General features: G+C 38.7%; 1 pseudogene; it reads left to right on the forward strand.

Moving 5' to 3' along the window:
• Positions 1-3683: 3683 nt before the first annotated feature.
• LOC143857581 (UDP-glycosyltransferase 74F2 pseudogene) lies at positions 3684-5084 on the forward strand (annotated as a pseudogene).
• Positions 5085-10543: the final 5459 nt, after the last annotated feature.

Genomic DNA, 10543 nt, shown 5'->3' on the forward strand with positions numbered 1-10543 from the left:
GAATTTTTTTTTTCTTGCCGTGTTTAAACAGGACTCTACTCTACCCTATCTTTCCATCCATTTACTCTTCCATTGAAGGTAGCAATGTGACCTTTTCTACTAAATGTGTCATACACAGCTCAAAAACTTTAAAGAAATTTTTTGGAGCATTTGCTAGATTGAAACCTAACTACTTGTTGGAAGTTCTCAATAATATTGCGATACAAAACATAACTTCATTGTTATGAAACAGCCCTCACTTTGTAAACTTCTTAATCACTTCTCCTTTCTGTTTCTATTTGTTTTTAATGGGGAGGTTTGTATCTGTTTCTATTTGTTTATCATTAAAATATATAAGAACATTTTTCAGTTCTTCTCTTAGGTCCTTTCAAAGAGCTAATACCAAGAAAATTATCTAATAACATTTTCCAGTTCTCTTATACTCAGTTAGGATTGCAAGAAAAATCTTTCTGGCATAAATTCTTTCTCGAGAAACTTTTTTCCTTTCGACAATTTAGAGGGAGATTACATAACTATGGTTAATTAAGAGGGACAAGATGAAAAATTGAAGGTCCCTCTAAATAAAAATTGAATAGGGTAAGTTCAACTTATCTTTTTTAGTGTAAAAAAGTAGTAAAATTTAGAAATATTTTTCCTTTCCAAACTTTTCCAGAAAATTCTTGCAATCCAAACATGGCCTTAGGTTATGTCAAGAGCTGCCAAGAACTGTTATTAGGATTCGACTGAAGGAAATCCCTAAAATCCGAAGCCCGGTATCGGTATTAGAACTAAAGAATTACTACAATAGGAAGCTAATACAAACAAAATTAGATTAAAATTAATGGCCTTAGGTTATTTCCAACATCCGATTTTCCTACTCCAAGTTCATCTGCAGAGTAGATGGTGAGTCCATCTAGGGTTTTATGCCTCGGCCGAGGTTCTGGATTGAAAATTCCATCTCCTTTTGAAGAAACCTTGTTCTCCTTCTTGTTTTTCTTCTTTGTCTTTGTATCCTTCAGGGGTTTCGTATTCGCGTCTTTAGCTGCTTCTTCTTCTCCTCCTTTTTGTTTTGTGTCTGATTTTTTACTGTTCTTCTTGGAGGAGAAGATGTCTTCAATTTCTTGGCCTCGTTTTTGCTTTCTTGAAATGGGTTTTTGTTGCGTAGGAGTCGCCTCCGCCTCGGTAGTGGTTTTTTTGGCCATGGAATGAATTGAATATCTCTTGGGTATGATGGTGGCCATACAAACCTGTATTTATCAAAAAGTAGGGTATTGCACACTCCATAGGATGATCCAAACCGTCCATTTGTTGCGCCACAACGTAAATAGGCTACGGACCTAAAATCATTTCAATAGGATGATCCTAACCCTCCGATCTATTGAAGTTTCCAAATGTGCAGTCCCTCAATCGATCGAGTAGATAACATATCTATATCTACTCGGTCGGCCTAGAAAACAAATTTGTGGAGGTTTATACCAGTCGATTTTAACCTCGACATATCAAAGGGTTGGGATGATCCTATGGAACTGATTTTTTTTTTCACACCCTATCTATGTGAGCGCCCATCAAATTAATGGTTTGTATCACGTAAACAATGTGGGTCCCCACTATATTTTGGGCCGACGGAGTAGATAACATAACTACTCGATTGAAGACACACTGACCCAGCCACCAAGCCCACCTATGAGATAGGACTTTTTGGTTATTGTGGATTGTCTCCAATCACCTAAATCAAGGTGAGACAATCACTTGTAATCTTTGTATCCTAAATCAAAATATATGGAAATTTTCATCGTTAAATGCAAACTTTTCTATTTAAATATAACATGTGTTTCAAAATGCATATATGCTATTGCATGATGATATATTATCTTTCAGGAGAATTTATACAGATCGGAGGGTTAGGATCATCCTATGGAAATGATTTTTGGGGCACAACCTATTTATGTTGTGCCCAAACAGATGAACGGTTTGGATCATTGAAAAAAGTGGGCCGTACCTACTTTCTTCAGACTTCACGTGTTTTCACGGCAACCCATCATATAAATTCTCATCTTTCAGTTACATGATTAAATGCTGTTATCTTATGTTTCAATTACAAGATCTGTATAGAGTTTTTGTACTATCACTTATAGCCATAAGATGCTATCATAGAAGATCTATGGTATTATAATAATTCTTTAACAACTAATGAACAATTTAAGACTAAGGCACCATTAATCTATTCAGAATAAATGTTAATCCTGCTGAAAGGAGATTTTACTTACCTTCTGAAATGTTTGCTCATTCACTTCTTCTATTGAACAACAGGGAAAAGATTAAACATATAACAACAAGGTAGAAAAGATAACCATATAACAACAACCTGAGAAGAAAGAGTCCTCAGCAGCTATAATAACTTCAGTAGAAAATGAAAGTGACAGGGAATTTGGCTGCAACACTAGGAACACCATAAAGAGTATCAAAGAGCGAATCAGAAGGAAAAGATAACAAAAGCTTCCAAATATTAAATGCTAAAGAACTGAGTATTGACATGGGAACCCCAAACCAGCATCTCATGCTCTTCGTATATGTATGGATTTAGAAACTCCATATTGTCTGACCCTGCTAGGTTCTCTTGGGAGGCATTTGATACCAAGGTATTTTTGAAAGTGACACCATTGATTCAGACCTAAGACGCACCATCTAGATCACGATCCGAAATAATTTCAGACCTTAGGATATAGATTCAATGAACACAGTCCGGATCCAATTGTTTTACCCAAATCCTGTCCATTAACATTGTATCCTTTGACCCACATCGCAGCCCTAATATTATCTATAGTTATAACAGAAACATTCAATGAAATCAACAAATTAAGTTATTGATTCTGAAAAAAATTTCAGATTAGGCGTCGTTAAATGATAATTCAGAAAAGTTAAATGCTAGATGAGGATAGCATGGAAATGATAGAAATGATAGCCCATGAGTGAGATTCTTGGTCGCCCGAGGCCAAAATGGAGATCTTGGCAATTTCCTATCCCTCCATAACTCTTTTGAGTGGTGAAGAAGTCTTTGGCATTTCCTTGTTTGGATTGCAAGAAAAATATTTCTACTGGAAATCATTTTCTTATTAAAATTTATTCTGTTCACAATTTAGAGACAAATGATATGACTAAGGTTAACTTAGAGGGATATTACCATAAGTTGAAGGCCCCTTTGAGTAAAAATTGAAAGGGGTTGGTTCAAGTTAGCTTTTTGGATGTATAAAAAAGTAGGAAATTCTAGATTTTTTTTTTCATTCCAAACTTTTCTTAAAATTCTTGCAATCCAAACAGGTTCTTAAAGTAAGGAAATGAAAATTAGGGCAACCCAAGGCACAATTATTCTAACTCTAGCGGCAGAATTTTCTAGTCCATTAAGAAAAGACAAAGACTTATAACTAATCAAACCAGACAACTGGAGTCATTTAAAATAATCTCCCTCTACTCCTATAAAATGTGACTCTTCCCTAATTCACATTGATCTACAGCAAAATATAGACTACAGAAAATAAATTCTATGGGTATGGATAAGAATGAGAAAAGAGATAAAGCCCCCCATGTTCTAGTTCTCCCCTTTCCTGCCCAAGGACACATAAACCCAATACTCCAATTTGCCAAACGCTTAGCCTCTAAAGGCCTCAAAGTCACACTAGCCTCCCCCCATCTCCATTACAAAGTTGATGTATTTTGGGGACGGCTTCGTCAAGGTCGAACCCATTTGCGATAGTGGTGCAACTGACTACAAACATTTCTTAGACCATGGCTCACAAATGTTAGCCAATTTTATAGAAAAACATGAATGTGACTCTAAGGGTCCCTTTAGTTGCATTGTTTATGACAGTGTCATTCCTTGGGCTCTCGACGTAGCCAAGCGACTTGGTCTATATGGGGCCCCTTTCTTCACTCAATCGTGTGCTGTGGACGCCATCTACTATCTTGTGCACCAGGGTCAGGTGGCCACAGGATTGGTAGGGACACCCCAAATGGTGCATGGGGTGCCTCAATTGGGAATATCAGACCTTCCATCTTTTGTTTCGGCGTGGGACTCCTACCCATTTATATTGGAGTCTGTTTTGAATCAGTTCTCCAATTTGGAGAACGCAGACATGGTCCTTGTTAACAGTTTTGAGAAGCTGGAGGGTGAGGTGGGTCTTAATTTTATTGTAATTTTTTTTCTGGTGCATATGGGATAAAATTATTCAGGCTATGTTTTTTTTTTTTGGATTTTAAGAACCGACTGTGAGTCCTAACTGATTATCAGAATAAGGTTGGGCTGATTATAAAAAAAGGCATGGAAATATCATTATGAAATATCTTAATAATCTTCTAACAAGTTTACCTTGTCATGTAATTTCCCAAAGGTGGTAAGCTGGCTGGAGGGGCTTTTGCGAGTAAGGACAATAGGGCCTGCGGTGCCATCCATAGACAATATCATCAATGGTGATGAAAACCACTGCAGTGTCAACCTTTGGGACCCAAATAGCTATACATGCATGAAGTGGCTAGATGCAAGGCCAATTGGGTCAGTTGTCTATGTGGCATTTGGAAGCCCAGCAGAATTAGAAGCAGTGCAAATGGAGGAATTGGCATGGGGACTTAGTGGGACAAACTACTACTACTTGTGGGTATTGAGGGAGTCAGAGGAGAAAGCTTCCTTCCAAGTTTGTGAAGGAGAGAATAGAGAAAGGGTTAGTGGTGAGTTGGTGCCCCCAACTGGAGGTTTGGCTCACAAAGCCGTGGGTTGCTTTGTGACACATTGTGGGTGGAACTCTATATTGGAGGCACTCAGCCTAGGAGTGCCAATGGTGGCCATGCCACAATGGTCTGACCAACCCACTAATGCTAAGTATATGGAGGAGGTGTGGGGTGTGGGATTGAAAGCTAGGGTTGATGAGAAGAGGGTTGTGAGAAAGGAAGAAGTGGAGCAGTCTATAAGAGCAGTGATGGAGGGAGAAAGAGCACAAGAGATTAAGAGGAATGCTTGTAAATGGAGGGAATTGGCAAAAGAGGCACTAGAAAAGGGTGGAAGTTCAGATAAGAATATTGAGGAATTTGTAGATAAGCTTTTGAGTAAGATTTGATACTAGTTATCTATTCAACTTTGTAATAATGCACCTTAATTACTGTTAGTGCGTTTACCCTAAAAGCTTGTTGTTGTCGTATTGAAACTATGTTTTATTGACTTATGACATCTATTGGGTACTTACAGGAGTGTGTGATGCGCTTCTAGACGCACGTTTGTCCTTAGGTAACATCATAGGATAGGTCATGCACGTAGAGATTATGTGGCAGGAAGATATGGCCATCCAGTTCATTGCAGACCTATAATGTTCCTAGTTGGAGTTGAGATTGGACATCTCGTACCTGTACACAACCAACATCGATTCTGTCTCCATACACGCATTGGGGTGGCCTATCTAGGTCACTTGGGTAGTTGACCCTAAGTAGGTGGAATGGGTTCGATGATTGGATCACGCACTGAACTCACTTTATAGAATAACCTGTGGACATAGATTTGGATAAGGTTATTTTGTCCAATAGGGCCCTTGGAAATGTCCTTAGAGTTGAGGGGTTGTTATGGTTTGTGGACGCAACTTATGGTTTTGGTCTAGCTAACTGTAGTCCAAATAGGATTACCATAGGGTAGCACTGGGTCATCGGGTAAACTCATGAGATCAATAGTTATTCCCAACAAGGAATCCTCCACCTCTCTTGTAGAAGAAGTTCATTTACACTTTCAATCTCAACTACGCCCTTTAAATAATGACTGGCCACTCGGTTTGATAAATTATTTATCAAAGGTTTTCTGAAAAGCATTAATTGTTTTCAAAAGGTATTTGCAAATGCATTTGCAGGCCCAAGCTTGATAGATCGAAAGGTATACCATTGAGTGGGCCCAGGGATAATTGATTTCCACCCCCTTAGGACCAAACTCGGTAAATGTAGGATTGGAAGAAGAATATGCACATTGGATGTGCATGGGGAATTTAGATCTGATGGTCTTATTCATGGTAATGCTCTGGTGGGAGCCACTTGCCTAATGCAATCATAGTTTAACTATATTACTTGAAATCGCAGTTGGCACATGGTGGGCCCTACCAGAATGACCATTGGATCCCTGCGACGATCCCACTCACAACTCGCTCGACCCTTTTGGATTATTAGACAATCCGGGTTTCAGATTTGATCGTATGCGTGGAATGGATTGGATCCACTGTATGTGATACAGGAAGGAGGTGCACCATACATAGATAGCGTGCATAAACATGTACTAAGGAGGAGATGCACTATATTATGTTGGGTACTTGTTTTAATTAACATGTGCTTAAGTAATACTTAAAGCTTATTGGTTGATTCATGTTTAAATCCTATTGGTTGGGACTTAAGTGAATTAATTGGGCATGTGCTTAATTAATGATCAAATATAATTGGATGTGCGTAAAGTGAATCATACTGGCTAAGGCTAGCTTAATTCGCATGTGCAAACCCTCCCTCAAGCGTTAAAACCCTTATGTTCGGGCATCCAAATCCGCAAAATTGGGGTTTTCCCCAAGACCGCAAATTAGCGGATTTTGCCGATTTTTCACATCTTTGAGGAATCCTAACTTCTTCATTTGACCTCCGATTTACACGAGATTGGATCCAATGGAGAAAGAGTCCTCAGTGGCTAATAATTCACTTCAGTAGAAAAAGAAAGAGATTTGGAATTTGGCTGCAACACTTGGAACACCATAAATAGAATCAAAGAGTGAATTAGAAAGAAAAGATAACAAAGGCTTCCAAATGTTAAATGCTAAAGAACTGGGTATTGACATGGGAACCCCAAAGAAGCATCTTATGCTCATCTTATGCATAGATTTAGAAACTCCATTTTGTCTGAACCTGCTAGGTTCTCTTGGAGGCAATTGATATTATCTCTAAGGGAGATGATCCCCCCTAAGAATAATGTGCCCCCCTTTTAACGTGAATTGTGTTGGGTGGGGGGGGGGGGGGGGGGGGGCTTGTGAAAAAATCATCTCCCTAAATCTAATGGCATTTTCCATATTGACACCATTGATTCGGATCTAAGACGCACTATCGGATTTATTGCTCGGTCTAGATCACGATCCCAAATAATTTCAGATCTTAGGATACGGATTAAACGAACATGGTCCGAATCGAATTGTTATGCCCAAATCCTGTCCATTAACATTGGATCCTTTGGATACACCAGATCCTCTAGGGTCCATCAACAGCCCTATTATTATCTATGGTTATAACAGAAACATTCGAAGAAATCAACAAATTAAGTTAGTGATTCTGAAAAAATTAGGTGTTCTTAAATGAAAATTCAGAAAAGTTAGAAACTCCATTTTGTCTGAACCTGCTAGATGAGTCAGATTCTTTGTCGACTGAAGCCAGAATGGTTATCTTGGAGGGTTTCTTCAATTTCTTATCCCTCCATTACTCTTTCGAGGGCGAATAAGGAAATGAAAAATTAGGACAATCCAAGGCACAATTATTCTAACTCTAGCCGCAGTATTCTCTAGTCCATTAAGAAAAGACACAGAGACTTAAAACTAATCAAACCAGACAACTGGAGTCAATTAAAATAATCTCCCTCTACTCCTATAAAATGTGACTCCTCCCTTATTCACATTAATCTACAACAATATATAGACTTCAGAGAAAAAAAAATTATATAGGGATGGAGAAGAAAGAGAAAAGAGATAAAGCCCTCCATGTTCTAGTCCTCCCATTTCCTGCCCAAGGACACACAAACCCAATGCTCCACTTTGCCAAACGCTTAGCCTCTAAAGGCCTCAAGGTCACACTAGCCTCCACTATGTCCATTACAAAGTTGATGCATTTCGGGCACGGCTTCGTCAAGGTCGAACCTATCTGCCATGAAGAAGGTGCAGCTGATTTCAAACATTTCTTTACCCATGGCTCACAAATGTTAGCCAATTTTATAAAATCCATAAATTTGAGGCCAATACTCAGTTTTGGGGTCATTATCAGTTCTTAAAATCCAAAGCAAATGGGCCCTTAATTATATTATGAGGTTGTCTTACTGAGGTCCTGCTTGTTTTGGATTTTGAGAACTGGTTGTGAGACTCACAATTGGTTCTCAAAATTCAAAGAAATTAGGACCTTAATTTTGAATCTAATAATCAGTTTTGGACATACAATCTATTCTCAAAATCCAAGACAAACGGGGCTAGGGGTGTAAACGAGCCGGGCCGAGCCGAGCCGAGCTTGGCTAGGCTCGGCTCGGCTCGTTAAGCTCAAAAGCTCAGCTCGGGCTCGAACCAGGCTCGGCTCGGTCAGGCTCGGCCATGCTCGCGAGCCTTACCGAGCTCGGGTTATATTAAGTTCACACCCCTCATCTTCCCTGGACAGCCCTATCTAGTGTAATTTGACTACTTTTTTTACACTATGGGGGGTGGCCCAAGTAACAAATGGGGTTCCAAAAATGAAGTGACATATTTTGCCACCCCTTTTCACTCCCTGGATAACCCTTTTAGTGTGTGTGTGTGTATATATATATATATATATATATTTAAATATATTAAATTCTTAATGAGCCTTAACGAGCCGAGCCGAGCCTGGCCTAAATCGGGCTCGGCTCGTTAAGCTTAACGAGCCTAGCAAGCCGGCTCGGCTCGGCTCGGCTCGTTAAGGATTCGAGCCGAGCTCGAGCGAGCTTCCGAGCCCGAGCCAAAATTGACACCCTTAAACAGGGCCTATGTGGGTCATGCTATAATGATCTGACCAAGTTATTCATTTTGGATTTAGAAAAATGAATTTTAGTCCAATAAGGCCCAATTTTGAGTCCAAAAAGGCCCCGTTGGTTTTGAATTTTGACAATTGATTTTGAGTCCAAAACTGATTAGACTCAAAATTAAATGCAATTCACAGTCCAATAATCAGATTTGGACTCAAAATCAATTCTAAGAATCCAAAATGAACAAGGTCTAATGAGTTTTGGGCTCAAAATCTAGAATGAATAAAGACTAAGGGGCTGTTTGGATACGCGGATTTAAAATCTAGGTTTTTAGTTTGAAAACAGTGTAAAAGAGGGTTAGAGACAAGAGAAGAAGAGGACCAGCCGTCGTTTTTGATTCATTTTTTACTTCTCTCCCTTCTTTCCATCAGCAAGAGAGTAGCAGATCCTCCCATATTTCCTGGTTTTAGAAATCATAGGATGTAGGAGAGATTTTAAAACCTGATTTTCTTGCTTAAAATCCAAGAAACACTGCCAAGACAGCATCCAGCAACTTGATTCATACCCTCTTTTACACTATTTTCAAACTAAGAACCTGGATTCTAAAATCCGCATATCCAAACGGCCCCTGACTGTTATATTCATGTATATTTAATGTTAAGCTTTTGGAAAATGATCCATATAATTTTCATTTGAATCTTAAGATGAGTTTTCAAGATTTGAATGTAATTCGATGGTTGAAGTGGGCGGTGTTGCCTCCTTAGAGATTTTCGTCTGTCTTTGATGAAATAGATGATCTAATCTCGGGCTCTGCTATTGTTTTCAATCATGTGCAGAGATTTGCCAATGGGGAGGCAGATTCTTTGGCTAGGGATGGAGTTAGTCGTATGACATTGGAGTGGTTTGAATTCCTCCCTCCTTGAGAGTTTCTTTGTATCTTTATTTTTATTGTTGTGGTTCCTCTTGTACTTTTGGGAATGGTCCTCCTCGGCCCGCTTCCTTATCTAATGAAATCAGTCTACCATTTCAAAAAAAGAAGATTTGAATGCACTCTGTTTCTCAAATTCACTCCTTCAACATTATCAAGGGAGAAAATATTCTTTCAAGAAGAAACAATCACCTGAATATGAAGCGTATTCTAAATTTAGAGAAACATGTAGGAAGCATTTGGGAAGCACGCTTCTTCTAAATTTGGAAAATGAGAAGAACATAGATTCGGGAGCAAGTTTCCGGGAAAACGAACTTGCCATCGAACTAGAAGGGATCCGGTTATTATGGTTATGATCATCCAATCAACATGAACGATCCAGATTGAGACTCCAAAAGTGTCAAATACAAATTATTCACCTTTGATTCAATGTTTCATTCAATGGAAATGGTATTTCTACTCTTTTTTCTTTTTCCTTTTCTAGGAAATGATTTTCATGTTATACTCGGTTACTTTTGGTGTATTTATGCCCATTTTAAGCAAAGAATATGCTTAAAATTTGTTTTATGCCCATCTATATGTAGGAAGAAACACAATTTTTTTTTTACACTCACTATATATATGTCCAAAGAAACACGACCATTTCTTTCTACATACAAATGGGTGTAAAACAAATAATACACCCATTTTATGTGGAAAAAGGGGCTCAAAATTGTTTTACACATATTTTACATGGAAAGAGAGAGAGCCATAATGAACAAACCGACAAGATGGGTGGGGAGGGGGGGGGAGGGGAGGGGTTGAAATGCTAGAAAAGCCATGGATATCATTCCCCTTCATGAAATTTCTTAAAAATCTTCTAACTAGATTACCTTGTCATGTAATTTCTCAAGGTAGTAAGCTGG

Source organism: Tasmannia lanceolata, unplaced genomic scaffold, assembly GCF_043159265.1.
Source record: "Tasmannia lanceolata isolate RefF3 unplaced genomic scaffold, GAP_Taslan_0.1 ptg000025l, whole genome shotgun sequence".
Lineage (NCBI taxonomy): Eukaryota > Viridiplantae > Streptophyta > Magnoliopsida > Canellales > Winteraceae > Tasmannia > Tasmannia lanceolata.